General features: G+C 38.1%; 1 protein-coding gene and 1 long non-coding RNA gene across 2 annotated transcripts in view; both read left to right on the forward strand.

The window, feature by feature from the left end:
• Nucleotides 1-9036, forward strand: part of LOC121085503 — a 30324-nt gene extending 21288 nt beyond the window's left edge. Inside the window, exon 3 of the long non-coding RNA XR_005827087.1 lies at nt 8621-9036. This is a non-coding gene — a long non-coding RNA (uncharacterized LOC121085503). The remainder of the gene's footprint in view (nt 1-8620) is intronic.
• Nucleotides 1-27859, forward strand: part of GABBR2 (gamma-aminobutyric acid type B receptor subunit 2) — a 490629-nt gene that overhangs the window by 36387 nt on the left and 426383 nt on the right. The gene's annotated exons all lie outside the window — the stretch shown is intronic.

Here is a 27859-nt window from a genome sequence, read left to right on the forward strand (position 1 = left end):
AAGCCAAAAGTCTTGTCCAGAAAAGTCCAAGCTGTGGGTTAGAGACGTGGGAGAGCTGGAGAGCAGTGATGCTTCCAAGTTTGGACCTAGGTACATTTCTAGTTATCATTTACTCTTCTGCATATTTTTTCATACCTCTTCCCACTTGTTAGTCTATCATATGGTGCTCCATAAATGTCATTTGTCCATAGTCCATCTCACTGTTCTTAGTTACGTAAAACCACCTCACGTCAGGGCCTTCTTCCCTGAATCTTCCTTCCTTCTTCAGCCCAAATCTCTGGCAGAACATTAGAAATGGGAGACCTTCCTTCTTGGTCCATGTAGCTAATGAATACTTTGTCCCAGACAAGCCTTATTCAAGGGGGTGCTTTACGTTGCTGCTCCTGAACAGTACTGCAAGTATCTTGGACTTAGGGTAACATTTGTCCTCGTGGTGTCACTGATCAATGGACAGTGAGAAACACTGGTTAAAGCAAAGCAAAATGAAAACCTCTGAAACCAGCAAGAAAGAAAAAAAGAACTGATCTGTGCCTTACCTCTTGCTTCATTGAAAGAGGCTTCAGCTTCCTGCTGAAGGTTTATATTTTATGTAGACTGATGCATAATATGAGCGTGATTTGTATGCTGTGCTGGTCGATGATGAACTGAAGCCCCAAGAAAACATCATCAAGGTGTTTTCTTTTCTGGTGCGAAACAACAGATTATTTTTTATAATCTGATATGCATAGATTGGCTTAATCTGTATTGATTTTTATATAAAGATCTGTACAACAAAGGATACTTCTCCTCTTCCTCAGGAACTAACTTCACATCACCTTTCACAGTCCTACATCTCCATAGAAATGGCTTTCATGATGGAAAATCATGGAAAGTGTTACCTAAATGAAAAATACAGAGGGTTGCCAGATAATTTAGAAGAAGTCCTTAGTTTTTAAAACTTATTTTAGAAGGGCCAAGTGTTTCTTTACCCATAAGGCTAAAATTATAGACAGAGAGTAGATATGGCAGCCAGAGGTTTATGCAGAGGCATTTGCTACATTGCTCTTACGAACTTCTTTTGCCATTTATAATGCATTTGATGGTGTATTGTCTTCTCACAAATATATTGGTATGTCAGGTGATATAATAATAGTATGGTATATGCACGACATAGCTTACTATATTGTAGTGTTTTTTATAAAATAAAATGGAATAGTAGTAATATTAAATAATTGTGTCAGAGATGGCTTCAGACCTTCAAGCACATTTAAGGAACTTGCTTAGAGTATTTTTTTCTGGATGTATATGTGAGCTAATGCAGAAGGATAGCTCAAAGGTGGTTATGATTTTATCTTTGACCAGAACTAGGTTTCCTTTTGTATGCGGTTAGAATGCTGTATTTTGAAGGTGTTGCGGTCTCCAAAATGTTGTAATTTAAAAGACAGGTATTGGAGAGCCAAAATAGGACTTTCTTTACCACTAAGGGGAAACTCTAATTTCTCAGTCACTCAGGGGCTGAGCTGATGATGCAAGGAGAATGGGAAGGATGTGGATAATCTACTGGTTACCAGGAAGGATGTATTTTCCAGATGAAAAACTCAGGGTAACAGAAGGCAGGTCTGATAGTACCAGAAACATCCAAAAGTGCATCATTGTGTCCTCTTACCAGTTAAAATCTTTCCAGGAACACTTTATGCCGGCTCCTGCCCTTGGGGGCAGTAGGGATCTCCTTTGCAGTTCCTTGCCCAGCTTCCTTTAGGTCTGTTTTGGAGCCTGGATCTTTTGGCATCAGAAGTATAAGCTGACTGAGTTGCTAGAAGAGCAATTACAGCAGCAGGTTGCCATGCTAGGCTCTTGCACCAATTCATCTGCCAGCAGTAGGAAACTTGTCTTTCTGTTTTAGGAATGTCCGGGATGTCTTTTTTGAGAATGCAGGTTTTAATTTTGATCTCAGAGTATTTTCTGAGTGGTTCAGTATGGTTTTAAAAATTGAAGTCTTTTCAGTCAAGCTCTTTGCCAAAGGGAAATCTTTTCCCCAGTTGCTCTCTGCTGTTTTGGGAGCAATTTCAGTGCAAGCGAGGTGTACCATGGACAGAAGTTGTCCTTTCCACAGGCTGCTGTTCAGTGGTTGTTGTCTGGATTGCAGAGATCCAAGCCCAGACACACAGATGACGTCGAACTAGAGCTGGTTTTCAACATTTTTTCTTTTCCTACTATTTTGGTTTAATGCAACCTTAATTTTAATAAATGTATAAGAAAGCTAAAGTGGAAATTATAATAAAACTTAGATCAAAGGTTTTGGTAGAAGATAGAAGAGTGGTTTTGGCAGACATTGTAGCATAATGAGACTTCACAGATTCATTGTGTCCTGTGCTCTGTTCTCAAGACATGTTATTTAAAAACAATAACAATCTTTGTGCTGATTTATTTTAAATTGATCTGTTAATAATAATTTCATTATATGTTACCAGATTCTAGCATAATTTTGTATTTGCACAGTCTGATAAAGACCATGTATGCTTTTGCTTTTGAGATGGATAATTTAAAATACAAAGTTTAGTGTGTTTGCTAAGGCAATAAGAAATGCAAAATGACATGTGGTGTTTGACAGTTAAGAGAATACTGTCACAAAATTAAACAATAATAATTTCAAATGCAATAGGAAATATGATCCAAAACATTCTCCTCTTCTTGCAGAAAGACATGATCCTGGGTAGGAAACCATGTAGAAAGAATCTTTGAAGGAATTTGTTCCACATAAACATATTTTACTTTTCCCCTGACAAGTTCTTTGAAGATGCCTGTTTTAATGGCTGTTGAAAATCTATCGAAGATCTGGAAGATAATCAGCATTAACAAACTTACCTCCTCTGTACTTTTGTAGGATTGTCAAATACAATCTTAATTTGCCGCAGGCATTGTATGTTTATTAAAAGTGACATTTTCCCATTTTCCTCCAAGCAGATGGCTCATATGTGCAAAGAAAACTAAGTTAGAGAACAGAGACTGTATGTAAAGCCTTAATGCTCCTGAGTTGCAATATTTCTGAATTTTCTTAAAGTCAAGACCTGAAACAGACTCTTTCAACTGCTACCTGTGTGGCAAAAGTTTTTAATTAAAGCAACATGAACTACCTGCATAGTTCTTGGGTAACTAATTTTCAGATCACGCACTTCATCTGTGTGTGTGTGTAGGCATATACTTATATGTATACATATACAGATACACATATACATGCTTACAAACTTCCCACATGCTTGACAGTATTTTTTCCCCAGAAGCCACATTTGCTAACCTTAGAATGGGTTGAGTTTATGTTGTAGCCTATTGCTTTGTTTTATGATTAAGACCAGATGCAATATATATTAAACTTGATAATTTTATCCTGGACATTCGCTTTACAAATCTAATGTAATACAGATAGGCTTTTTTGAGCTACCCTATGTAGTCTTATACATACACAGGAGGAATTAGTGAAATTAGTGTCTGTGGGCACTCTGCAGGGGATTCAACATACAGCAGTAATTTGGGTTACAATGCCTTATAAAGTCAATAGTAGTTAGAATTTTTAGCACAGATTTAAGCTGATGCATCATTCCAACAAGCAAAAGTTTTTGGACTTTTGATCCAGTAAGTATCACTGGCAGATCATAAAAGTTTGGTTAACACCTCCTTCTGAAAAATCCATTCATCTGGAAGAGTTTGCCAAAAGTGCCTATAGCTTGATTAGCCTCTTAGGTGGATGGCTAAGTGTAACCACAGGACTTGATGCTAGCTAGGTCATTCATCAGAGCGAAGAGGTTTAAATACAAGACTTTAATTTCTTTGACTCTTTCCTAACTAATCTCATGTGATATGCACATCAGGTGCAAGTGTCTAAGGAATATTAGGGGTAGTGATAATTAGTTTTTTATTTGGATATCTTCAAGTGAATAGCAGCAAAATTGACCAGAAACTTTAATTTCTTGGTAAAACTGTGAGTAGCGCATGAGCTCTTTGCAGAATCAAGAACTTGCTCTTTTGGTTTTCGTACATTCATTTGAAATGCTTTATTTGCTTCAAAAGGATTAATCTTAATAGCTTTAAAAATGAAAGCCTAAAACTAGCAGGAATTGTTGGCTTAGGACCTACAACAGGGAATTAGTGGCTTCCCACTCACCACTAATGAGTGGATTTTTTTAAGCTCTGTTTATTTTAACAAGCACTGTTGAATACAAATTCTTTTTAAACAAGTTATTTTAGGGAAGTTTCTCTGCTTGATTTCGAAAAATATTCAACAACTATATTAGCAAAATGCCATTTGCCCAAATGGCAGCATAGCTCCCATATCACAATAAAAAAAAAAAAAAAAAAAAAAAAGAAGCATCATGCTTAAAGAAGAAAGTATATAGATTATTAGCAACTACAGACTTCTGAAAGGTTACTTTCAAAAATGAATCTTTTCTTAGCATCAGGTACTTTTTAGGCAACCTAAGATACCAGTACATGCTATCATGCACTGTCATTCTATATTCAATATAATACACAAACATTAAGGTGGTTAGTAAATTGATATGCTGATACTGAAGACTGTGTGCCTTAAGAATATTAGGGAAAAAAAAAAGATTCAGTTTTTGGGGTAGCATAAGTGTTCTTCTGTAAAAGCTTCCACTTACACACTGGTGTTATTCCTTTTTAATGCTGGCAAAAAGAAAAGAAATTTGAACAGAATAAAACCAGACTAATAGGAGGGGGAATCAGATCCTGTATTTTAATATATGAGGACAGAGGTAAAAAAAAAATTTGTTTCTTGGCTTTTGGGAATTGACCAGTAACACTCCTACTGTAGGGTTTTCTTCCAGATATCCTATTTTGAATCCACAATGTGTAAGAGTGAACTATTTAGCCAAGCTTAAAGAGATTTTTTCGTTCTTCTACGACCTCAGTTTTTGTTTTAAAATTTTATTTTTTGTCTCTGTTATGAAATGAAAGTCTCTTTTTCCTGTACTATTTTCATCTTCTTGACCTCATGCCTTTTCCCTCTCATGTTTTTCTGCTTTTATATTTTTGATGATGTTCTTTTCCACCATTTTCATTCTTGTGCTGTGACACTGGTGCATGCTGTTTCTGGCATGCAGCATGACAAGATGAACATTTCTGGGTAGCTTTGGTCAATGTGGCCACTCCAGGCTCAGGCAGGGGTCCAAGCAGCCACCTGAGCTGCAGGTGAACTCAGTTAAGCCAAACCTCAAGCAGCCAGCCACTTGCCCCTTTTGTGGACATGCTTTGGTGTTGGGCTGGGATTCTTAAATAAGGGCTTGCATCTTCTTTCTTTACATACAAATTAAAAACAAATTACTTTTCACTGGGAAGCAGACCTGTACAGCTCTGGCCATCTGCTGCTGCTTAGCAGGGGAGCGATTCTTGTCGTGGAACAGTGTACCAGAAAGGTCAGCTAGTTTTAGTTGCTCAAATTACTCCATTGACAAATTTACCTGTAATTGTCTTCTTCCACTGCAACAAAATAAAACTCAGTTACAGTGGGCAATGGTTTGCTCCATTATCTGTAAGATAAAGGTGGGATAATATACTACATTTCTGTTCTCTACTATATTTGCCTATCAGATTAAATTGGGGAAAAAATTACACTGTGATAAAATGTAGCATTAAGTGGATTGTACTCCAGGTCCTGTGTCATCCAAGTCGATGTCTCATTTTGCATTTCTGAAGTGATATATACTATAAAAAAGTGTTCCTTTGGTGTTTTTGTTAAAGTGTGTATACACATGTACACACAGAAGAGCTGATTGTTGTTTGTCACTGGCAAAGGTGTATCTTGGGGAAATAAGGGTCCAGATCATTAAGAAGATATGTAGAATAATTATATATATAACATATTAATTATGTGGCATATATTTACTGCATAATTTTTTAAAAAGTTTTAATGATTTCATGCTACCAGAAAATGTCGAAAGGTGTTCCTGCCTGACAAGGAAGAGAATGTCAAGCTTGTAATTGAAATAATTTAGGTTAAAATTGCAATATTTGAATAATAAATAAAATGTATGGAAAAGGAATAATTTCCAGGCTACATGCAATTGTATGAGTATCTGCAAATGTAGCACTGATTTTTTTCTTTGTTTGTCCCTTGGCAGTTTCCAGCTGAACTGCTATGCCTCAGACTCCATCATTATGTCTGGCAGCTGCAGTGCAACATGGTTTTAGAACTTACTGTGATTTCAGCAGTGAAGCACAGCAAGCACTTTACTGGCCAAATAATAATAAAAAAAGCCAAAAACCTTGAATTGAGATATTTTCTGTATCCGTGGTAATGATGCTTAGTAAGGCAGGAAGCCTCCATTACATCGTCATTACTGACAGTTCACAACCACTTAGCCAGCTCTGAGTCGTGTGAAACACACAGGATCAGCTCCCTCACCTAGCACCACTTTTTTCCCAGTTTCACCTGTGCTTCTCATACAACAGTCAGCTCCCCCAAGATTTCTTTTCTGAATCTCAAATGCCATGGTGCTGGAAAGAAAAAAATAATTTTAAAAGTATAGAAGTTATAAAAAAGTATCCATCAGGTGTGGATATGGTTTCCATCAGGTCCCTTGAAATGGTGACCTTGCTTGATCTCCCAAGATGAGCAGATTCTTTCCTTCTCCCCCTCAAAAATGTATTTTCATGTATATTATCAACACTCTTTTAGATGGACTATAGCATGAAAACTGCTGGATAGCCTAGACCCTCAAGTAATGCATAGAGAGGCTAAGTGTTGTGCAAAAGAAGCAGCACATTCGGGAGGTGTGGGGGATATGACAGACAGTAGCCAGAAAGGGTTCCAAAATATACTTTATTCAAATTTTAATACTTCTGGCATGAAGGTTTTTGTTCTGTACTTATGCTTTGCTTTGTTTCAGGGGGTAGCACTTGGGTGATGTATTTGAAAATTATGGACCTTTTACTTACTTTTCCAGGGACAGGGCACAACCTTCTTTTTTTGTTTTCTAGCCATTTTCATCAATAGGAAATGTGTACTGTTTGGAATTTCGGGTTCTGTTGTTTTGTTTTAAAATCTGAACAGCATATAGATGGCAAAGCCATGATGGGACTGCAATGAAATATAATTTGTGTCTCCCCCCCACCCCCACCTTTAAAAAGAACAATGAAAAATCAAGCAGTTGAGGGTAGAAAACACAAATAAGAATTGGCTTTAAGTGTGAGAGTAGACCAGTTTATGTAAATCTCTGAATCAGTCTTCAGAGAATGTACTACCATTGAAAGCTATAAATATGTTTTAATTCTTTCTGAACAAGGATCAATGTGAGGAGGCGTATAACTCCAGTTTCAGTTCAGAACAATTTTATTCCATTTTAGTTTTAAACAGAGTTATTAAAGTTAGATAGTGCTCACATCTCAAAGTACATCTTTAGGGTTTGTCAAAGGTAAGGTACATATATATTTCAGGTGTAACCACTAGTCAGGCTCTATAGCACCTTTTATGGATTTAAACATTCCCTTGGGTCCCTTCCTACCTTGTGCCATTAAATGAAAAATTCAAACAAAAGCTGAACTGACTACAGCAAAATGGTTAAAATGGCAGATACATACAGAAAATACTAAAAAAATATTTAAATGAAGCATACTTCAGGAGACATTTTCACCAGCTTTCTTAATGTATCTGCAAGTAGGTATTTGTAGTATAGTTAAATTTTAGGTAAGGGTCTGTTTTAAGATATGATAGTATGGGCTCTGTCTGGTTAGGCATGTACTTCATTAGAATTGTAGACCTGTTGGTTTGAAGGCACCTCTGGAGGTCATCTAGCCTAAGTCTCTGGCCCAGATAGCACTGTTGCCCACACTGCAGTGGGTCAGCTGAGGCTCAGTCAGCCAAACCTCAAAAGCCTCCGGTGCGGAGGCTCCGCAGCCTTGCTGGGCCACCTGTCCCAGCGCTGCTCTCATGAAAATGTTATTCGTGATGTCCAGCTGAATCTCCCAGGCTGCGGTTTGTAGCTATTGCCTGCTGTTATATCATCTGCCAGGACTGTCATCTTTGTAGCTCCTTCTCCAGTACTGTTGTGCTGCCAGTTAGCCTGCTCTCCTGCAAACTAAACAAGACCAGCTCCTCAGCCTCTTCATGCTGGGCTGTGCGCTGCAGGCTGCTGAACAGCCTGGTAACTGGGCTTGTGCTGGAGACTCAAAGCTAGATAGAGTATTCCAGATACAGTACCAAACAGAAGAGAATAATATCTTCCCTCTTACAGTCTAATTACATCTAATTACATTACAGGCTAATTGCGTCATGTCATAGTGGTTGAGGAATGTTTGAGAAATATGGCAAGATATTTTCTAAAATAATGCTGTTCTTTCAAGTTCCCCAGAAGATGGGGTATGCTTTCAAGAAGTCTTACCAGCATAAACAGTACTACGTAGATCAGAGAAATCAGTGCATGAGCCTTCTTTATCAGAGTCATAAAAAGTGACTTTAAGATGCAAGGGCTGTTTTACTTAAACTGAAGTTGAATTTCACATGTGATTAAGTTGCAGAAGGAAAGCGACAGGGAAGGTGATCGTAGGCTAGTTTCAATTTTGCTTTCTGGCTGTGAACTCACAAGATGAGTGTCTGCAACATACACATCTCTTGCATTGCTGTTTGCAGGGAGAACGGCACAGGGGAGATCTGTGACATCTCTCTGCACACAGAATGCCTTCCGTCTCTTCCAAAAGAGAGGTTGCAAGTCTCTGCAAAAGTATTGAAGATGATATGAGGGATTTGCTTCACTACTACTTTTGACATCCATTTTGTTTGTTTAATTAAATGGTAATATTGTTTTTTAAAAAGTATTTTTAAAACAGAGATGATTAATTAATAAAAAATAGTAAGTAACTGCAGAACCTATCTTAATTCTGTGCAGTACACATAATTTTTAAGGATATTAAGAAAACTAGATGCATCCTATCGCAAACTTCATCTGTAAGTCATGTGGTATAAACTGTATTTGAGCACAATCTGTTCTATAACTGCTTCTAACCTCTTTATTTTCTTTGTAGTCCTTTGTCTAGTTTGACATTTACAACAGCTCTCATTTTAATAAAAAAGTGGAAACATATTTCCCTTTTTACTTGCTCTTTCTTTCAATTCAACTTTAAAGGATATTGTTTTCCTGTAGAAATGTGTTTGTTGTGAGCAACCAGATCAGAACTGGGGTTTAAATAGAATACAACTTGTCATAAAGAGGCAGGGTCAAGTCTGCTTGCAATTACAAAATGGTTTAGGACTCCAAAATGCTTGACTTTTTTATGTTATGATAACAAGAAGGGTCCTGAAAAGAGTTCTTTTTCATGTGATGTAACTTTAGTAACCAAAAATAAGTTTCTATCCCAGAAATCTTGTTCTTTTGGTACGAGATGTATAGTAACAGTTGCATGTAGCCAATGTGGTAGAAAAGCACAAGCAATTAGTGAAATAAAAAAAGTTAAACAGATTGACAGGTGCATAAGGATTTGTAAGTGTCTGTTGGGACAAAATTAATGGAAGCATTTGAAAGTGTACTTTTGTGCATAGATGTTTTTCTGTAACAATGTATGGTTGTATGAAGATTTTTGTAGGGAAGATGACAACTGGGCATGAAAAGCTGCTGTTGATGACAAGGAGGAGACAAGACTTGTTGCATTGACTGTATATTGAATTATTTGAGGAGTTATAAACTGTAACACCACTAAAGGGGGAAACCCGCAGCCCCATATTTTATACAGTGAATAAAGTAACATAAGTAAGAGTGAGAAGAGGAGCAGCCATAATAATAAAAAAAAAATAGCGAAAAAACCCCATGCTTGACGACAGGAGGGTGGAAGGAGAAATTGTACTTAATACTTCTTTTACCCCCTCAGAATTTGGAACAAAACGTAAAAATTTCCATGTTTACAGGGGAAAATCTCTCCCCCCTCCCCCACCCACTCGCACCCCCCATGTACACAGAAAACATAATTTTCTGGAAGACATAAAATAGATTTTTTTACATTAGTGAAATTTTATTTATCTTACTATGTGACAGAATACTCCAGTCAAGTCTCACATCCTGCAAAATTCAACATGACATATAATCTTACATACAGAAAAGAAGTAACTGAATGTCCAAGCAGAATCAAGAGTTTGTTTAAGAGGAAGAGAAGACTGAGTTTAGAGTAGTTTTGAGTACAGCAAGCTGTAGGGTAAGGAGAGACTAGAATGGTGAAGAGGTAAGTGTTGGAGCAGGAGAGAGGACGGGATAAGTTCAGATTGAGTTTCTGGATTGGATGGATGAGGTGGAGGGGTTGGTAAAGAAAAATAACTATCTCAGTTGCACTGACAGACTGAAAAAGTAGTAGGGAAGGGGGTGAATAAAAGCTGGCTGGGAGGCTTGACTGATGGTGTATTTTATTTGGAGTGCTGGGTTTTTTTTTTCATTGTTTTGGTTAGTTTTTTTATTCCTTCCTTAAATTGGAAGGACTTGTTTGGGCAGGACCTTGGTGGAGATGGGAGGCTGCTGCTGTTGGGGTGGGTGAACAGAGGTCTGCCCCGAGGGAGGCTGGCAGCAAGAGGCAGTGAGCCTGTGGAGCAGCAGGAGCATCCAGGAGGCTATGGGTAGGAGGAGGGACCAAAGCGCCAGTGACAGAAATGGCAGCAAAAGTTTCCTAGACACAGAGAAGGCTGGGCACGGTTTGCTGCAATTCAGAAAGTCACTGAGTTGGCCAAGACCAGGCTGTGAATCAAGAACCTGTCTGCATTTGTTGTTGTGAGAGTAATAAAACTGAAGCAGGCCCAGAAGCTGTCTCTCTCAACTATCTTGATGATTTCCAACGGTTGAGGGCATCTGTGTCAGGCTATTATTTCTTTCCAGAATGTAACTCTACAATCAATATCTTGTATTAACACTTCCAGTACTAGTTATGAAAATAAAATAATTTAAATACGTAGTCAGGAAATTGTGTCTATCATCCCTTTTTCTGCCATGTAAAATAACCCATTTTTTGAATGCTTGATATGGATTCTACCCAGGACACAGCAGTCCCTGTAGCTTTCAGACTAATCTTCCCTTTCCCCTGCTCCAAAAGGCAGACAATGCAGCTCAATTAGATGAATTTGAATACACCAGCAAAAAAATTAATATAGCAAAAAATATCTTCAGATTCAAAATACTGATGCTTCCTATGCAATAGCAGTTACTGATATTTAATAATGTTTTCCTTCTGAGTTTTGCTTTTGTTGTAATATTGCTTTCTCAATTTATTCCTTGAAATCTCCACTCAACAAAAAGCCTTCTGGTTTTTGACTGACTGTTTTCGGTGGTCACTAAAAGTGCTGATTTCTAACTCCAGCAGCTGGTGAAAACAAGTGACTTAAAAAAGGGTGACTGAAAACACTCTTCAGATAGTTTTTCAAGATTACATTTTTTTCTTCATAGGAAGCCTAAGATTGGTAGTTCGTTTGAAATGATGGTCACAGTATCGATTTCGTTACTTTTTTTGAGAGAGGGCACAATACAAATGTATTCTCCGCTTCCTCAAATTGTAATGCTGTAAGCAAGGGTAACACAGCTTTTTGATTTAAGAGGCTACTAACATCTTTTAGCAAAGACTCTTGTTACAGGAATACACTCAAGCTGTGTGTTAGCTAATGAGCTTGCTTCATGCTCTGAAGCACAGGCACTGCACTTGTGCAGATGGGGCAGCCTGGTAAAGTACATGGAGCCCTTTGCTCAGCTCTCCTTCCACCAGGAAGGCATGGCACAAGAAGACTGAGGGGACAGTGCACCATTGGGCCCCATCCCACCACTTTTAGGAAAGGACATGGGTTGGGTGGAGATGGATGCATCTGACAAAACCATTTACTGCTTTTTCAGTGCTTCTTCATACAAAAACACTCAATCAACCTACCTTTGGCCATGTAAAACTTTTTCTGTTAAACAAGATTGAAAGGGGAAGGGCGGAAAGATTACACCTATGAAGTTTTAATTGCCATCTAATAAGATTTTGCTGGTTTTGGGGACTCAGTGTATTGTTGCTTTTCATTTGGAAATGTACCAAAGCCAATCTCAAGCTACATTTGCCTTTCAAAGTATCCTGACCACTGCCTAACAAAGGATATTGGCCTGAGCAGATCTTTGGGCTGACCCAATGGCTCAGTTCTTACCAAACTGCTGGTGGGAGGGACAGGTGAATCTAGTTTGCCAAAGCAGACATGGTTTGTTTTCTGTTGTTGTTTTGGGATTTTTGTGTGGTTCCCTCCCCTCCTCCAAATCCAAGCAAGTGTTTATTTGTAAATGTTTATCTTCTAGGATATCATGATGTTTATCTTCTAGGAGTGCAAAACACTGCTACGTTGCCTGTTTTTTTCCTCCTTATCATTTCAGCATCTCTTTGAAAGTATATGAATATACATATCATGCAAATTAGTGTTTATAAATCCATAAATAATAGTATTTGCATTACTGCAGATGGAAATTTTGAGGTCAAATTAAAACCATTTAAAATAGTTTTATAAGCACCTCTTCTTTATCTTGACAAAAATAACTCATTTCTGGAACAATGACTGTCATGCCAGCCACTCAACTATTTTAGATCGCATCAGAAGGCAAACCCGTTATTTGCTATACCCCACGTGGCTAATCCGTGCAAAGGCAACAGCAAAAGTTTTCTTGGTGGTAATCCTATTGTTCAGAAGGCCAGCCCTTGTATGACATCTTTCTAACACTGCTTGTAGAGTGTCTGAATTAAGCAGCGATTCCCTTACTAGCAGAAGCAAACATGATGAGTAAGTTACATGGGAAATGAATTCAACTTGCATAAGCTTCTTACTCCTTGGGGTGGAGCTGTGAAACAAAGAAGAAAAAGTAATTGTACAAATAAAGATCTGGACATCAATTTTAGAGTTAAGAAATTAAAAGCTGCCAGAACGCAGGGAGGGAGAAAAATGAGTGAGGTAATAGTCTGATGTCAGTACTAGAGGCATATCTAGGCCCATGACTTTAATAATGACAAATGTCTGCCGTATATAGAAACATTTATGACCTCATGCTGTAATGTAGGTTGTCCTTTATAAAAAACCTGGATACATTAGGCAAAGCCTTGAAGTGATTTGCTTGAAAATATCATTTGGCTATCGCCCCTGCAGAAATATTACAACAGCAGTGTCTTTGGAAGAAGAAATCAAACCAAATTGATAGCCTGGGGGAAACAGAAGCTTTAAAGTAAGATCATACAATCTTCAGATGGAACCGACAGTGTAAAAATTTTTACAGAAACACAGGTAAATCCATAGCTACTGACTCACGGATTTTTCACTTCATATGGAATTACTCCTGACTGAAAATTGTTAAAAAGCAAGCAGTCACACAGGCAAGACACTCTGTGTTAGATGCTTCCCTTCAGAATGCTTTCAAGCAACAGTTTACAAAGAAAAATTACTTTTTGGCCTTCTGGATGCCTTTTGGCTGAGACACCTAGCTTTGAAGGACATTGTGCTTTTTTCCTAGTGCCATAGCAGTGCCAATGACATTAGTTTAGTTGCACAAGGCCTCAGGGGGGTTAGATACAAAGACAGATGACACTAGAACGTTTGGCTGAGGAAATTCTTGATTGTAACCTGATAGCATAATGAACAACAGAAGGTGTCAAGTGTTATTACAGTTAATGGGCCTCAGTTTTCTTGTCACAAGCTTGAACATTTCTGGTGCTCTTTGCAGCACAGCTTCCACCATGACAAGGCAGAAAAAAAAATTGTCAGGACTGCCAAAACCCTGGGATTTGGTTTTGTTTGTTTTTTTTGTTGGTTTCTTTTTTTTTTTTTTCATTTTGTCCCTTCCCCCAGATGGAGAGGAATAGGTAAGTAGGAGTGTATCACAATAACAAAGCCTGTAGAAAGAATTAGTAAATTAGAGAAAAACACCAGCAGAAGGCAAAGGCAGCTTTCCAGTACAGCTCATGTCACACGGTATATGGACTATCTTGTTTATAGCAAATGAAGCTTTGAAGCCAGCAGCAGCTGAAAATGTGATTGCAAGCATCAAGCCAGTCGTAGCAAATCAAATATTACTATGCAGAGATAGCCAGATTCCTGGGACTTCCAATATTCTTGCTAACCAAGAATGCAACTGGCATCTAAAAAGAGAGGTAAAGTGCGAAGGGCACAAGACGACACATATGCAAGACTGATTTCTAGCAACAAAGAAGAACTGACAGATTCAAATGTACAGCTAACTGGTTCAGCAGCTACCTAGCAATATGGGTTGAGACAAGGTGACCAAAATAAGGCAACAAAGTAATTCCAGAAAATTTACCAAGAGAGATGCAGCCTGAAAACTATTAACAAAGTTACAACATCAAATCCTGTAAAGGGTTGAATAAAGCAAACTGTAAAGCTTTTACTTGTAACTGAAAAAATTAACTGTATTACAGTAAAAGCAATATGAGAAATAATAAGTATGTCCTTTATGAAAGCAATTACTGTAAAGGACAGAAGCCTACTAGCATAAAATAATGCTTTGTTGTTCATTAGTCTGAATGTTTTATGCAACTGCTATTTAAAAGATTTTGTTATATCTAACTATGAATAAAAAGGGAATTAATAGAGATTGGAAACAGAAGGAGCAAAGATAATGCAGCATCATGTGGTTTTATAAGCTTCAAATAGCTACTTGAACCAAAAAAGAATTCCTCTGAAAATTTTACTTTCAGTATTTTGGCAGAAATAAACAGTTTTACTACTGTGATTCCCTATTGCTTGTGGCCAGAGGCACTGGCCAGCACTTAATGATGGAGACAAGAGATTTATAGTCAAGACATAAATACAATGAGTAGCAGCAAGGTTACATATAATGGAAGTGCAAGTCATATTCCTCTACAACCATAATTCTGAAAGAATAAAACACTAAACTGTTGTCCGTAGGGAACAGTTTGAATTATTCCTATGGCCTGGTTATGAGGATAGTTTACTTACTAAAAGCCTTGAGCCCTGGTAAAAACAATGCAAGAAAAATAAAAATCAAAGCATGGAAGTATCTTGAAGGCAATCATGAAATGAAGAGCATCACCTGGAATAAAATCATGGGTGAACAGTAAAGTGGTCTAAAAACCTCTACAGACTTTACATCCAACTAATATCAGAAGTTGTTGGGTTTTTTCTGTTTGTTTGTTTTTGGTTTTTTCCCCTCCCCTCCTTGTAGGGAGACAATAAGCACAGGAGCTTTCCCTTGGAGCAGCTAACTGGAAAGGACTGGCTTGTCACTGTTGTGTATTAACCAGGAGCTTCTGTGGCTCTTGAATTCTTGAAGCTCACAACTGTCAGGTGACCCAAGTGCAATTTTTGTGTTGAAGCAAAGCCACACACCTGCAAAGTGGCACAGGTGCTGCTGTGTAGGGTGCATCCTAGATGCTGCCAGCAAGTGGCCAACAGGGCCGGCTATCCAAGCTCCTGCCTCATGGCTCACCACAGCTCAGGCCACTGCTACTTTGCAGTGACACACAGAAGCTGTTCACAGACAGGAATTTTGAATTCCTTCCAAGAGCTTGGATTAACTCTTTGCAGCCTGCTTCTTCACTGAAAGAAAGGTCAGATGGCAAGCGATGGCTCCTCACAGAAAGAGAGCCAGCTGGAGTCCCTGCAGTGCTGTTGCCGGCGCAGCCGCAGGGCTGGCTGCTCCGGGTGCTTCTCCACCTCTCAGCCAGGGCTCCTTCAGAGAAGACACCTTTAGAACTTCCCCAATTGTCAAGCTGTATATTAACTGAATTCAACCTGAGTTTGTAAATAGTTTACTATTTTCTTAAAAAAAAAAAATAATAAAAATCCACAACCCAGGAAACCTTCACAAAACAAACAGCTATCTTGCCTAGCCTTAGTCACAGCTGAACAGCTGTGAAGAAGCATTTCTGCTAATGCAGTGCCAGTCACGGCAGAGAAACACAGCTTTTCACAGGTGGCTCTCATTTTCTGGGTTGCTGACTTGAGACCTCAGTGTTTGATTTGCAGAAGCACTGAGTACTTGCAGCTGCAGCTGAAGTTAATAGTAGCTGGGCTTTGAACATGAAAGAGTACCGTGAAACAAGTCTTCTGAAAAAGCAGTTTTCAGCACTTTCAGACTGAGCACCCAAAATTAGTAGTAAGTATGTGGTGGTGGTTTTTTTCTTTTTTTTTATTTAACTTTCTCTCTGAGCCCTGTTTTCATGTTAAAGATGATAAAATTTGTGCTTGCTCTAGGTATGTTGTGAAAATAAATCTATTAAAGGTATGTAAAGCGTGTAGGTGTTGTAACAGTGAATTTTTGGAGGAATCACAGAAGAAATTAATTGTTTGCAGTATGAACTTGAGCTTGCAGAAAGAGAATTAATGGAAGTAGAATACAGTAGAGCTGTGGGCTGAATCAAGTAGGACAGGGCAAAGGGTAGATATCACTTTCTCTTCACTCTGCCTTGTTCTTAGAATCACATGCAGTGGTTTAAATGTATAATGAAAACTGTAAGGTCAAGTACATTCTGTCCATGTTGTGTAACTCACTTCACTTAAATTACTACTACCTTATCATCACATAAATGGGAAGGAAATGACCTTGAAGGAATGAAGTCCTTCACCCCAGTGCAGAGGTCCTATACTGCCACGGGCCGTCATGTGGTCTGTAAGTGCACACCGAGTATTTCAAGCAATTAGCTCTCATTCAAGGGGCCTGCAGTAGTACCAGGTAAGCATCACAGTCAAAGCCTTAGCTTCAGAAATTGGTGGTAGCTTATAAATAACGGTACTGTAAGCACATAAAACATGGCATAGTGGTTATTCCTAGCTTCTGTGGTTTCTGATGTTTTTGCTTTATTATCAGGACGCTGTAGTGACAAAGATGCATCAGAGAGTCAGTGTTGTGGCAGTCTAATAAGGTCAGCTCCTGTGATAGGAGGAGAAAACAACTGTGTGTCTGAACTTCTAGGTTTCTTTTATTTGTTAAAATGTTAGAGGGGGAAGAGTGACCTGGCAAAAGATAAGGATTCCTTGAAGTTTTGCTTTTTCTTTTTTCTGTATAGCTGTTGCTGATGTAAGAGGTGCTATAGCTGATTCTGATTAATATCTGTGTATCTAATTGCAGTCAGCCTGTTTATAATTGTTTGTGCTTAGGATTTTATGGCGGATTTGCATTGCAATTAGTTTAGGAGTTGGAAGATAAGTTTTGATGTATCTGCTTGTACTGATCTAAGATTTCCCCTGGCTGTTGAAAATTACTGTCTTCATTACAGTCAGAAGAATGAGGCAAATATCTGTGGTTCAGCCTCTATATTTCTTAACTCAGACTGAAATGCTGATGAGAGTGACTTTCTGGTGAGAAACAGACTGTCAACAGGAAAAGGTGAAGTGCAAGCTCACACCTTGCTCTCTCAGCTCTTTGCTAAGAGCAGAGCGACCGTATTCAGTGCTCATGCTAGTACCCAGGTGTCAGACTCCAATGCTAACTTTTAGAGCTCTTGCCCACTCTCCTTGCTGTGCTTCTAAGGCTTTATTACTGCTGTGATATCAGCCTGCAGATTGATGCAGTGGCTTTTTTACCTCCATACATTATCAATACAAAACTCATTGTGAGTTTAGTGCTCTTACTGAACCTGATATCTGATAAAATACGATGTCAAGAGAATGCTTTCTAAAGCTGAACAATTTTTCATGCTACTGACTAAACAATTCAAATATCGAACATTGGGAGGATTTTGCAATCTAAGAGGTTAAACTCAATGTTATCTAGTACATAAAAGATACAATAAAAAAAATTATGAAAGCTGGTGTAGGTACCTTTAAACCAGTGAAGAAAACTATTTCCAACATTGGAAATGTGTCCCTGAAAAGATAGTAATTTTTTTTTTTTTTTATTAGCAGCAAACTGAGTGTACTTCAGCAGTTTTCTGCAGAGGCCACTGTAAACTCTGGATAACCATTCTGAGTCCTCCTAACTTTCAGTGCTTCAAAACCAGGATTTTGTTTCCCTGGATTTCAGCCTTGAAATGATTCCAAGCATCACCCCGTGCAGCAGGATGACAATACCTGAAAACTGGGACAGCACAGTCACAAGAAAGATTGCATGCTTTCAGTAAAGTGCAAGTGAAGGAGACTTTCTAACTCCTAGTAATAATCCTACCTCAGATAAGAAAAGCTGGAAGAATTTATTTTCTCATTACTTTGCTAAGTTATATTCTCTGAAATGACTCACCATCAATTCATCTGGTTTGACCCGATTCAAATTAAAGTAGAGGCTCATCTGCCCTGATCCGATCAGAAGCTACATGGCTCTCTATGGTTGTGGAAGCTATAATGGTTGTGGAAAGGAAACAACATCTAATGATTAACAAAAATACCGTATTACACCTTCTGCCTTGCTTGGAAATGTGTATAACATTACGTCAGCCTATGGCTCCTTTATGTGCTGGCTTTTTTAATATAAAGTATCCTTGTTGCACCTCTTCCTATAAACTTTCTTCAAATCCTGGCTGCTCTCATTCCCATTGTTTCTGCTTTTTGTTGAGGTATGTTCCCTAAGAGACTTTCATACTGGCCAAATCTGTCAAGGTTTGAAGGTCAGTCACTAGTAAACCAAGCCTCATGGTTCTCACTGGTTTCCAGTCCTAGCCTGTGCTCAGAGCACTTACTGGGGCCCTGTAGCGTTGCATTAGTGTTTCTCTACATCTGCTTGTAGTTGCTGTTGGCAGGCACCTGGGATTCAGTGAAGAAGGATGCTTTTTAGTGCCCTGTCACATCTCCGCAGGTCTTAAATGTTTTAGTTTACCTTTTTATTACTGTTGGGTTCATAAGCTAATTTGCTGTGGGCTATAAACAGTGAACGGTGAAACAAGGTGCAGTACGGTACTGCTGCCTGCTCCTTTGGTTGGTGAATCTTAGTTCTGCTGTTCATTGTCTCTTATCCCAATTTGCCTGTGTAACAATTTCATGAAAGCTGCATATGCTTTGCCATTAAACTGGCTGTAGTGTGGGAAAAAACGTGAGATGTTAAAGTCATTCTGGTGGTGTTTGCAAATCCCTGACAGGCAAATTGGAGAGAACTGGGAGGCAGTTTGAGAGGCTGTGTTTTCCATGTATTTGTCCAAATATAAATGTGTCAATTGTAACTGTCACTTCTCATAAGTGTTTGTCCAACCTGTTCTTAAAAACCTCCTATGATGGAGATTCAAATCCTTTTCTAGTCATTTATTCTAGCTTTCAGGGTTGGGCAGGGGAAACTTTCTACATTGAATCTGTAATGCAAGACCATGTTTTACTGCTAGCAGACACGGAGGAGACAGTGATACCCACGCTTCCTTTAATTTACCACTTACATACCTGAAGACTCTGAATGATAACCAGTTTTCACTTTCCAGGGCAAACGGTCACAACTCCTTTAAGCCTTCCTTACAAGCTATACTTTTTCTTCTGCTTGGTCCTATTACTTGCCCAACAGCCAGCTGTGGAGGGTCTGGGTATTTAGTTTTAGCAGCCACAGCTGGACATGCTGGTAAAGACCTTACTAGTGCCACACAGAACAGAAGGACTTCTCTGGTTGTCTTATGGACAATTATATGCCTTCCATGGTGCTTGCTTTTTTTGCTAAGTATACAATACATAATCAGCTGAAAAGAGATTGGCACTGCTCCGTGCGTGCCCCGCCCCCCCCCCCCCCCCCCCTTTTTTTTTTTCCTGGCACAGTAATTTTATCCTGCATCTATGGATCTGAAAATGTAGGAATTGCATTTGTTCTTACTGAATTAGTTTAGAGACGCATGATTTTAATGGGAACCCCTAGAAGGTTAGCCAAACTAAGATATTCAGTAAGGATGACTATTTTTTCTTTCTTTTTTTTTTTTTCTTTATAAAACAAACAAAAAAAGTACTAATTTTCAATCAGTCGGATGTTGGTTGTGCTGGGCTTATATATTATTTCTAACCCATTAAAGATGAAGTGTCAGAAGATCAACTCAAAGTATATTTGCCTGGAGTCTAAAATTCAGGTGAGGACTTGAGAAGGCTCTGCTTTCAGCTGATTTCACAGTGAAACAAATGGCATTCACAGACCCATATCTGTACAAGTGCACATGGATTTGTGATGTATTTAAGGCAGTAAGGCAGGGAATAGACAATGTGGTTCTTCATGAAACTCTTCATAGTGAGAAGAGATGTCTGTTCATCCTCTATTTAAAACAGTGCATGTATGTTGGCTGAATTGCTTCAGACCAGAAGTTATCTCTGTTACACAGACTGCAGACTAAATCTGTGGCTTTATTTGATTTAAAAACCTGCTGACAAAGTCCAGCCTCTGAGTCCCAGCCGAGTAACTTTTGGGGTATGGTACTCATGAAGTCATCTGGAAATTCTGACTTCAGGCTGTCAGCACTGAGACCTTAGCAACAAGTATCTTAGTTCAGACTAGCAATTTACGGAATATTTCAGAAAACAGTTTGATAACCTGTCTGTCAAAACCAATGTATCTTTTACTTCATTTTTTTAATAGAACTTTTTCTTTTATAGAATGCACCCCCAATATGTGAGGTGGCATTGTCAAAAATAACATTACAAATTTATTGCCATTTTAAGTTGGTTTTTGTCTAGAAGATGAACTAAGATCAGCTATTTGTTGCCATTTACTGGACAGCATCTTTAATCCCACTGAGCCACTACATAAGCAAAGACACAAAATGCAAATGACCTTGAGGTTTTTTGTCTTCTTCAGTGATTTTGCTGGTGATGATTCTGATGTGCTACATGAGGTTCTTGGATCACTTGCAGTGAATGTGCAAAACCCCCTAGCAGTCCTAGTAAACTCATTACTTCTTATGCAGGCAAACAATTACTTTATATATATAGGCATTATACATATATTTATATAAACAGAAATAAATGTTTGTGTTTATCTTGGCTGCACTAACATTTTTTTTGTTGGCCTCTTAGCATTGATAAAGCAATTTATTGCCTACCTCTGTGAAGATCTATGCACAATATGGCCTTCCTTTTGCATTTTACCACCTTCTAGAAAATAATTCCTGCATTTAAATGATCATACTGAAACAGACTTTTCCTTATCAGCTATGCCCTTGATATACCTACCACATAAAAGCTTATCTGAACCCCTGAGCCAGGGTAAAGGAGGCTAAACCAAAATATGCGAAGCATTTAACTGGGAACTGGGGGAGCCTGCCAATGACTCAGAGTTCTCCTTGCCTAATCTGCCTTACTAAACTCTACATTCAAATTTTAAGTAGAAAAATACATATGAATCTGCAAAGATTTTGTAAAGACTATAGTTATCAGCTGTGGATCTCGTAGCCTTAAGGAGAGAGTCCAGCCTTGCTGGTAACAGGATTTAAGGTGGGGAAGGAGAAGTGCTAGCAGTTGAGCAACTTGTGTAAAATAATCCAGTAACTCAGGCAGGAGTAAAGCTGGGTTTTAAAAATCTTGGTCTCAAGTGTGACAATTTAGTCCTCAAATCATGCTGTGGTGCAATGATGTACTTGGAAACAAAGTAGTGCTGATTCTGAAACAATATCAGCTAATAAATATGATGGGAAAAATGTTTGCATAGCTAGTCAGTGTATTGCTCAGAATGAACAACATGTGGAAAGCTGCAAAGACAAAAAAAAAAATATGTAGGGGCATCTTGCAGATGGTAATTTATGTAAGGCTAAATTAAGCCTATGTGGTAAACTATGGGTGGAATGGAGCTGTATACTTCTCCAAAAGATCCGTAAGAATACATGATTTACTCTCGTTTCCAGTAGTGACTTCCCAGTTTCTAATGTCCCTGTTTCAAAGATGAGTTACTGCCCCTCCAGTCTTGGCATGACTTGCTGCATGATGTATTAAAAAGCAAAACTTGTGGTTTCTCCTTTCTGTGGTGGTGTGCTAGGCACACCTGTCTCTCGCCCTGCTCCTTTGTGCAAGCTGAGGTCAAGGCTGTAGATGAAATCTTGCTCCTTGGTTGCACGCGTTTGGGACAGGTATGATCCATCCTATGCAGTCCAGGTACCGCTGTATGAAGTCTGGCAGCTGACTGGGTACCCTACAAACACAGGAGCTGTGTCTTCCGCCTGAGAAAGTGGAGTAGCTTTTGGAATGAAATACGATGAAAATCAGGAATAGTGCATACCTGTTTGTTCTAAAAAGCAGAACTCTTACCTTAGTAGACCTAACATGATGTGCAATCACTAATATTCACAGGTAGAAATATGATACAAATGGAAATTTAAACAGGAAACATAAAGTGCTGAACCATTTTCTTTCTGCCATCCTAATCCTCTGACTAACCTTTTAATTTAACATTTGTTTAATAATTGGATTAAGCAGAGTAAAGAAAATTTTTGCTTAATGGAAATAAGTAGAAGCAATGAAGTGAAACATTTAAAAATAGCTCAGACAAAAAGCTTTAAATTACATCGTGGAGAACGGTGGGAAAAAGATAAAACTAACATAGAGTTGTCTCATGCTTGTTCATGTACATCTGGAAAAGGGCTCTTTTTTTTTTTTTTTTTTTTTCTTTGTAAGATCTCTGTATTTGTGCAAGATTATACCTCAAAATGAGAATATATGATGACTGGAAATTAAGTAGATTATCTCATGAGGTCCTTTAGTCCTCTGATTCTAAACTAAGTTAGGTATGTCCTAGAGTATTGTTTCTCTGTGTTAAAGTTTTAATCTATTTAAATTATTTTAATCTATTTAAATCTATTTCTATCGATTGTAAAAGCAGGTGAATATAAAACTGATTTAAACTCAGTGTTCTGTCATAAACTAGAATTTCAGAATTAAGGGGATTGGATGAGATTGGTGGGGTTTATTTTGTTTTCAGTTTGTTCAAATAGCAATGGTGATTAACTGATTATTTTGTCCTGTGAGAGGTAAAAAGCAAATGTCTTTTCAGCACATGAGGCTTGCACATAGCATTAAGATGTGATTTCCTTCTAGTAGCTGGCCTGTAGACCTAGTGAAGTTTTCTTTGATCCAATCAAGGTAAGTTGCAAAAGTGAATAGACATAAGCTTTATGACATCTAGAGATGTAGCCTGGATGGCAACCTGGTAAGATCTAACCAGATTCTTAGACTAGTTAGAAATGTGAGGGAGAAAAGACCTGTATAAATTTTTTTTTTTTTTTTTTTTTTTGCTTTTCTATATGAAAGAACAGTTTTCCTTTGAGACACAGAACAAAGAATGCAATATGTAGAGAGATTGATAAATAACTACTTTCTTCTCAGCCTTGTTTTTATGTGGAATGTAGTCAAGTAGTAAGATGTAGGTAGTTCCTATCCTCTGTATAAGGTCCACAATCACCTCAATGCTGCTGGCACCGCAAAGTTGCTGATTATCATCACAACTGGTCTCTGTCAAGAGCCAGTGATGAACTAGATACAACTAGTCTGCTAAAATATTTGTGTTGTGTGGTTGTTTTTTTTTTTTTAATTTGCAGTTATATAAACTATAAGGTTCAGTGAAAGATGTGTTCCTTGCTGCTGCATAAAGCCAAGTAGCCACCAAAGGGAAGGCGAGAACTTAGATTGCCATTGCCACAAAGAGTTGCTTAGTAACTGCTCTAGCACAGGGGAGATCATTTAGTGTAGTAAAGAAATACTTGCATGTCTGTTGGAAGGTAAAACCTCAAAGAGACCAGCCAGACTGTCTCCTACGTCAGGCAGCAATAGAAGTGTTGAGGTGAAGGGTGAAACTCCTATATAATGTTCAAAGGAGCACTAGGCTGTAGGAACTTGCAGATGAGGGAAGTCTGTATTCCCCGTGATCTGGAATTCTGATACCTCTCTGTTAAGGAGGGATGAGTATATCAACAAATCAACAGAAAGAAGTTTTTCAACAGAATATGAAGCACTTCTTTTGTGTGGTTTTTTTTTTTTTAAATATTATTTATTATTATTTGGTATTCAGCAATAGGCTGATTGTGTTCTAACTGTAGCTTCATTTTTATATTTGGAAAAATTATCCATATATATTCCAAATATAAAAAGCAAAACCTTTCGCTTCTAAACAATTTATGTTTCTAGTGGATGTGTGAGATCTAATTACAGAAACATACACATGCTGCTCTGTACTGAGATTTTGGAAAAATCTGACTACTTCTGTTCCCGTATCTCCCGATTTGTTTAATCTGAATGCTTTTAAGAATAGGAACTGAGCATGCTTCCCTACTTCATTTTTACATAATTGGAGCATTACTTATCATTATTTAGGGATTTGAGTCCCTTAAAATAAGTTGTTAAGCAACTTTAAAGCCTACATTCTCAAAATTTCAGGGGAGAACTAGACATGTGAATCACTTTGACATTTTTGAAAATACTGCTTCAATCCTCTCTTTCATCTTGTAATTTTAAAGGATTAAAGGCTTGACTGTCCTTTTGAGTTGCAAGCCTGCATTATCACTGAAAGTAATAGCGCTCTATTTCAAGATGCATAGAGCTATCTATGCTTAGAAGACTTCTGAAAGCATGCTTGTAAACTAGGTAGATGTAAAAATCATCCCGAGAATCGGGATGACTGTGGAGACCTGGACAGCTCCAGGAGTGCTGGTTTGGGGAGCTACACTGTCATAAAATTTTTAAATTTTTATTTCCTTAAAACAACTTTTGCAACTGTTTCAACAGATCCTGTTCTTGGGTGTAGTAGCTGATAAACAGAGAAACTCCAACTCTTTGGGAAGAATAGAAGGGAGGAGACTGGCTTGGGGCTTGCTTGGTCTGAAGTACCACAATAAATACACTCTGATTAAAGGTAACAGAAAAAAGTATTGGTTAGCTAAAAGCACTCAATTTTGCTGTCAGGATAAGACAACAACAAACATATGTATATATTGGGTGAAAAATAGCACTCCCATGTAAGTTGATATCCCACCCCACCCCGGCTGCTCAGTAGTGCCAAAGTAGTATTAATGTTTATGTATCTCTCACTAGTTCCTGCTGTTGTGTGTGATGTTATTGAAACATTCTTTCTCATTCTTGCTCTCTGCTTTCCCAGAATTGGTTGTGCTGTTAATGGATGTATTTTGTATCCAAGAGTATCGTTAGTTACAAAGTGAGGCAGAGGTCTGTTAAGGCAAAGTATTCATCCAGCGATTTCGTTGGCAACAGCTCTTCTCAAGCACCCTGCTGCAAGGCCCTGAGCGCAGTCTGTCTATCTCACTTTTGTAAACATCGTCTGACCAGGACTTGCTCGCTTAGTGTCCTTCACTTTTACAGTTGCCTGGTTTACCTCTCCTTTCTTAAAGATAGTTCCCCAGATAGTGTTTCCTCCTACTGGTCTGTTGTCACTTCCTTTCCCTGATGTCTGTGCTCGTCCCATCCTGCTCTGCTCCCTGGTGCTCTGCGCCTCACCAAACTTCCAAAATGTAGCATCAGTCTTTCCATATACCGCTTCTCCACAGCCAGCCTTCCAACTATAGCTTTGACTTGCACTAAAACAAATTGGGAGAGAAATATTTAGCTACCTTGATTTAGTCTATATCCCAAAGAATATTCTTAAAACAAATTGTTTACCACTTTACAGCAGTAAAGAAGTTTTATTGAAGAGTGAGAAATTGTTATACTTCATATGATGGTTAGAACTTCAAATCACAAACTAAATCTCATCGTAAATGCCTTTATTTCAAATCTTCATATTGCTTCTGCTGCAGAGGGAGTTATAAGTTTGCATGTTGTCTGCTACAGCTCCATGCAGTATATAAAGGAGCCTGGAAAACCTCCGTATTGTATTATTATACAACATGCAGCCATTAGATATCATTAAACTCTGGCTGGTCTCTAAAAATAAATCCTTCCCTATAGACATTTACAAATTGTGACAAAATACCTCTTGATTTCACCCTTGATAAGATAAATGGCAGGAGATCTTTAAACTTATTAGGCATGACCACCTACTGTGACCTGTATAGGTTGTATTCACTTAGTAAGTTTATAGGTTGGATTAGTGAGGATGGTCGTAATTACAGTATCCTGTCCACAAAAAGGATAATAAATATCCCTGCTTCCAGCTACTATGCTGGAGAAACAAAAAACAGCAAAAAAATGTTGGCTAGATAACATTGCAGAGGGGCTGATCTTCTGAAGGGCAGCTTTTATTTCAGAAATCTTTCTGGAGGAAAGACTATAACATCTTACGGAGACTCATTTTTTTCTTTCTGATCTCTGCCTGCTTAAGAAAGACACAATCTTTCAGGAGACAACAAAGACTAGAGTCTCACGCTGACCAAAACTTGCTGATGTCTTGCAGCTATTTTCCTATGACTCTCTTTTTGAATGCTGCATTCTTAGGAGGCTGATAAGGAAATACAAAATTTCCACTGTCCTACATCTGCCACTGATGGATTCTTTATCTGAATGAAAATGCCACTCTATCGTACGAGAGCTTTAATTTTTCCTTTGTTTGCCTCCATTTATTTAAACAAAAGGATATGGAAGCAGCATATCTTGGCAGAAAGGTTGCAAACCGTATATTTTAGTATTTTGGTTTTTTTCCAGCCTCAGTTATCTTTATAGCTTATATTGACTTTTCTTGCAGCTAGATATTTCTGGCTGTCAACTGATTTCAGGCTAACTGATTTGAAAGTCTAATAAATTTTAAACTTAATAATAATCAGTTATGTTTTGATGTTGGGATCTGAAATCAGCTAACAGCAATTTACTTATGTTTTTAATTCAGAGTGAGCTACCATAGCTAATTGTGTTCCTTCTTTGTGTACGATATCAGTGGGATAGTGGCTACAGACATTGGGTGTAATGGCAATGGATGTAGCAATTTGAAGAAGGATTTAGGGATCCCTTGAACAAGCATCTGTAATTCTTGAGTGTATGAGTGTCAAGCAGCAATAGGAACATTTTATAGCTATTCTTAATTGAACATTTAAGACCTTTATTCCAAGAGTATACTCAGTTCCAGTTTATCCGTTCAGCAAAGAAGCTGGAAAGGATTCAGAGTTTAAAAAAAAAAAAATGTTATGGCATTTGGAAAAATAACTTTAATAAAATAAATAGACTTTCTTTTCCCCTCATGTTAAAGAGTTGCTTAAGAAGTGACCTGATCTCAGCCTGGGGCAGGATTGTGTTGGAGACTGTTGTGCAGGGTAGAATTGGCTGTAAACAGGCAGGGAAGAAACTCCTGTTGCCCAAAACACCAGTTGCCTCCTCGGTGACTGTCTTTAATGTACAGATAGGTCTTGATTTGGTAGGAAACTCCCAACTTTAACAAAATCCATTAAGAAAATTATTCCATATCCATTAAGAAAATTATTTCATATTTTTGTTTTGATAGCAGTCAGAGGATTTATAGACTACAGACAGCATAAGCAGGTTAACAGGCATGTAACATTAAACAGTATGTTTCTACCCATGCAAAGATTAAAAAAATATAAATTACAAGCGATTGCTGAAATTAAGAAACATCCTCTGAGACATCTGTCATCTTAATTGAAGTGCCATCGTGAAGAAACTTTTTAGAATAAGGTAATTTTTTAATACCTGTAAAGGGTATGTTACAATGCCGCAAATTCAACTTAATGATTGGGAAAACAGAAACTTCCTGAAGTTCTGGTTCTGGTAAGGAACTAAAACCCCAAAGCCTGTGAGAACAGCAACTCAAAACTCAATCTCCAGCAAATAAATTATGTGTAATAGGACATCCAGTTGTAGCCTGGAAAATGTGGCAGAAACTTAATTTGATGCCTACTGAAGAGAACAGCACAGATTCAAGAATGCTCACCAAATTTCCAACTTTCATACTGTGAAAAGAACTTTTTATAAATTTCTGATCAGCTAAACCTGAATAAACACAGAGAAGGCATCAATAATGCCAAATACCTATGGGCAACACCTTTCATGGTGATTGCTGATTCCTAAATCAGAAAAAAAATGGAATTG

This window comes from Falco naumanni, chromosome 3 (assembly GCF_017639655.2).
Source record: "Falco naumanni isolate bFalNau1 chromosome 3, bFalNau1.pat, whole genome shotgun sequence".
In the NCBI taxonomy this organism is placed as follows: Eukaryota; Metazoa; Chordata; class Aves; order Falconiformes; family Falconidae; genus Falco; species Falco naumanni.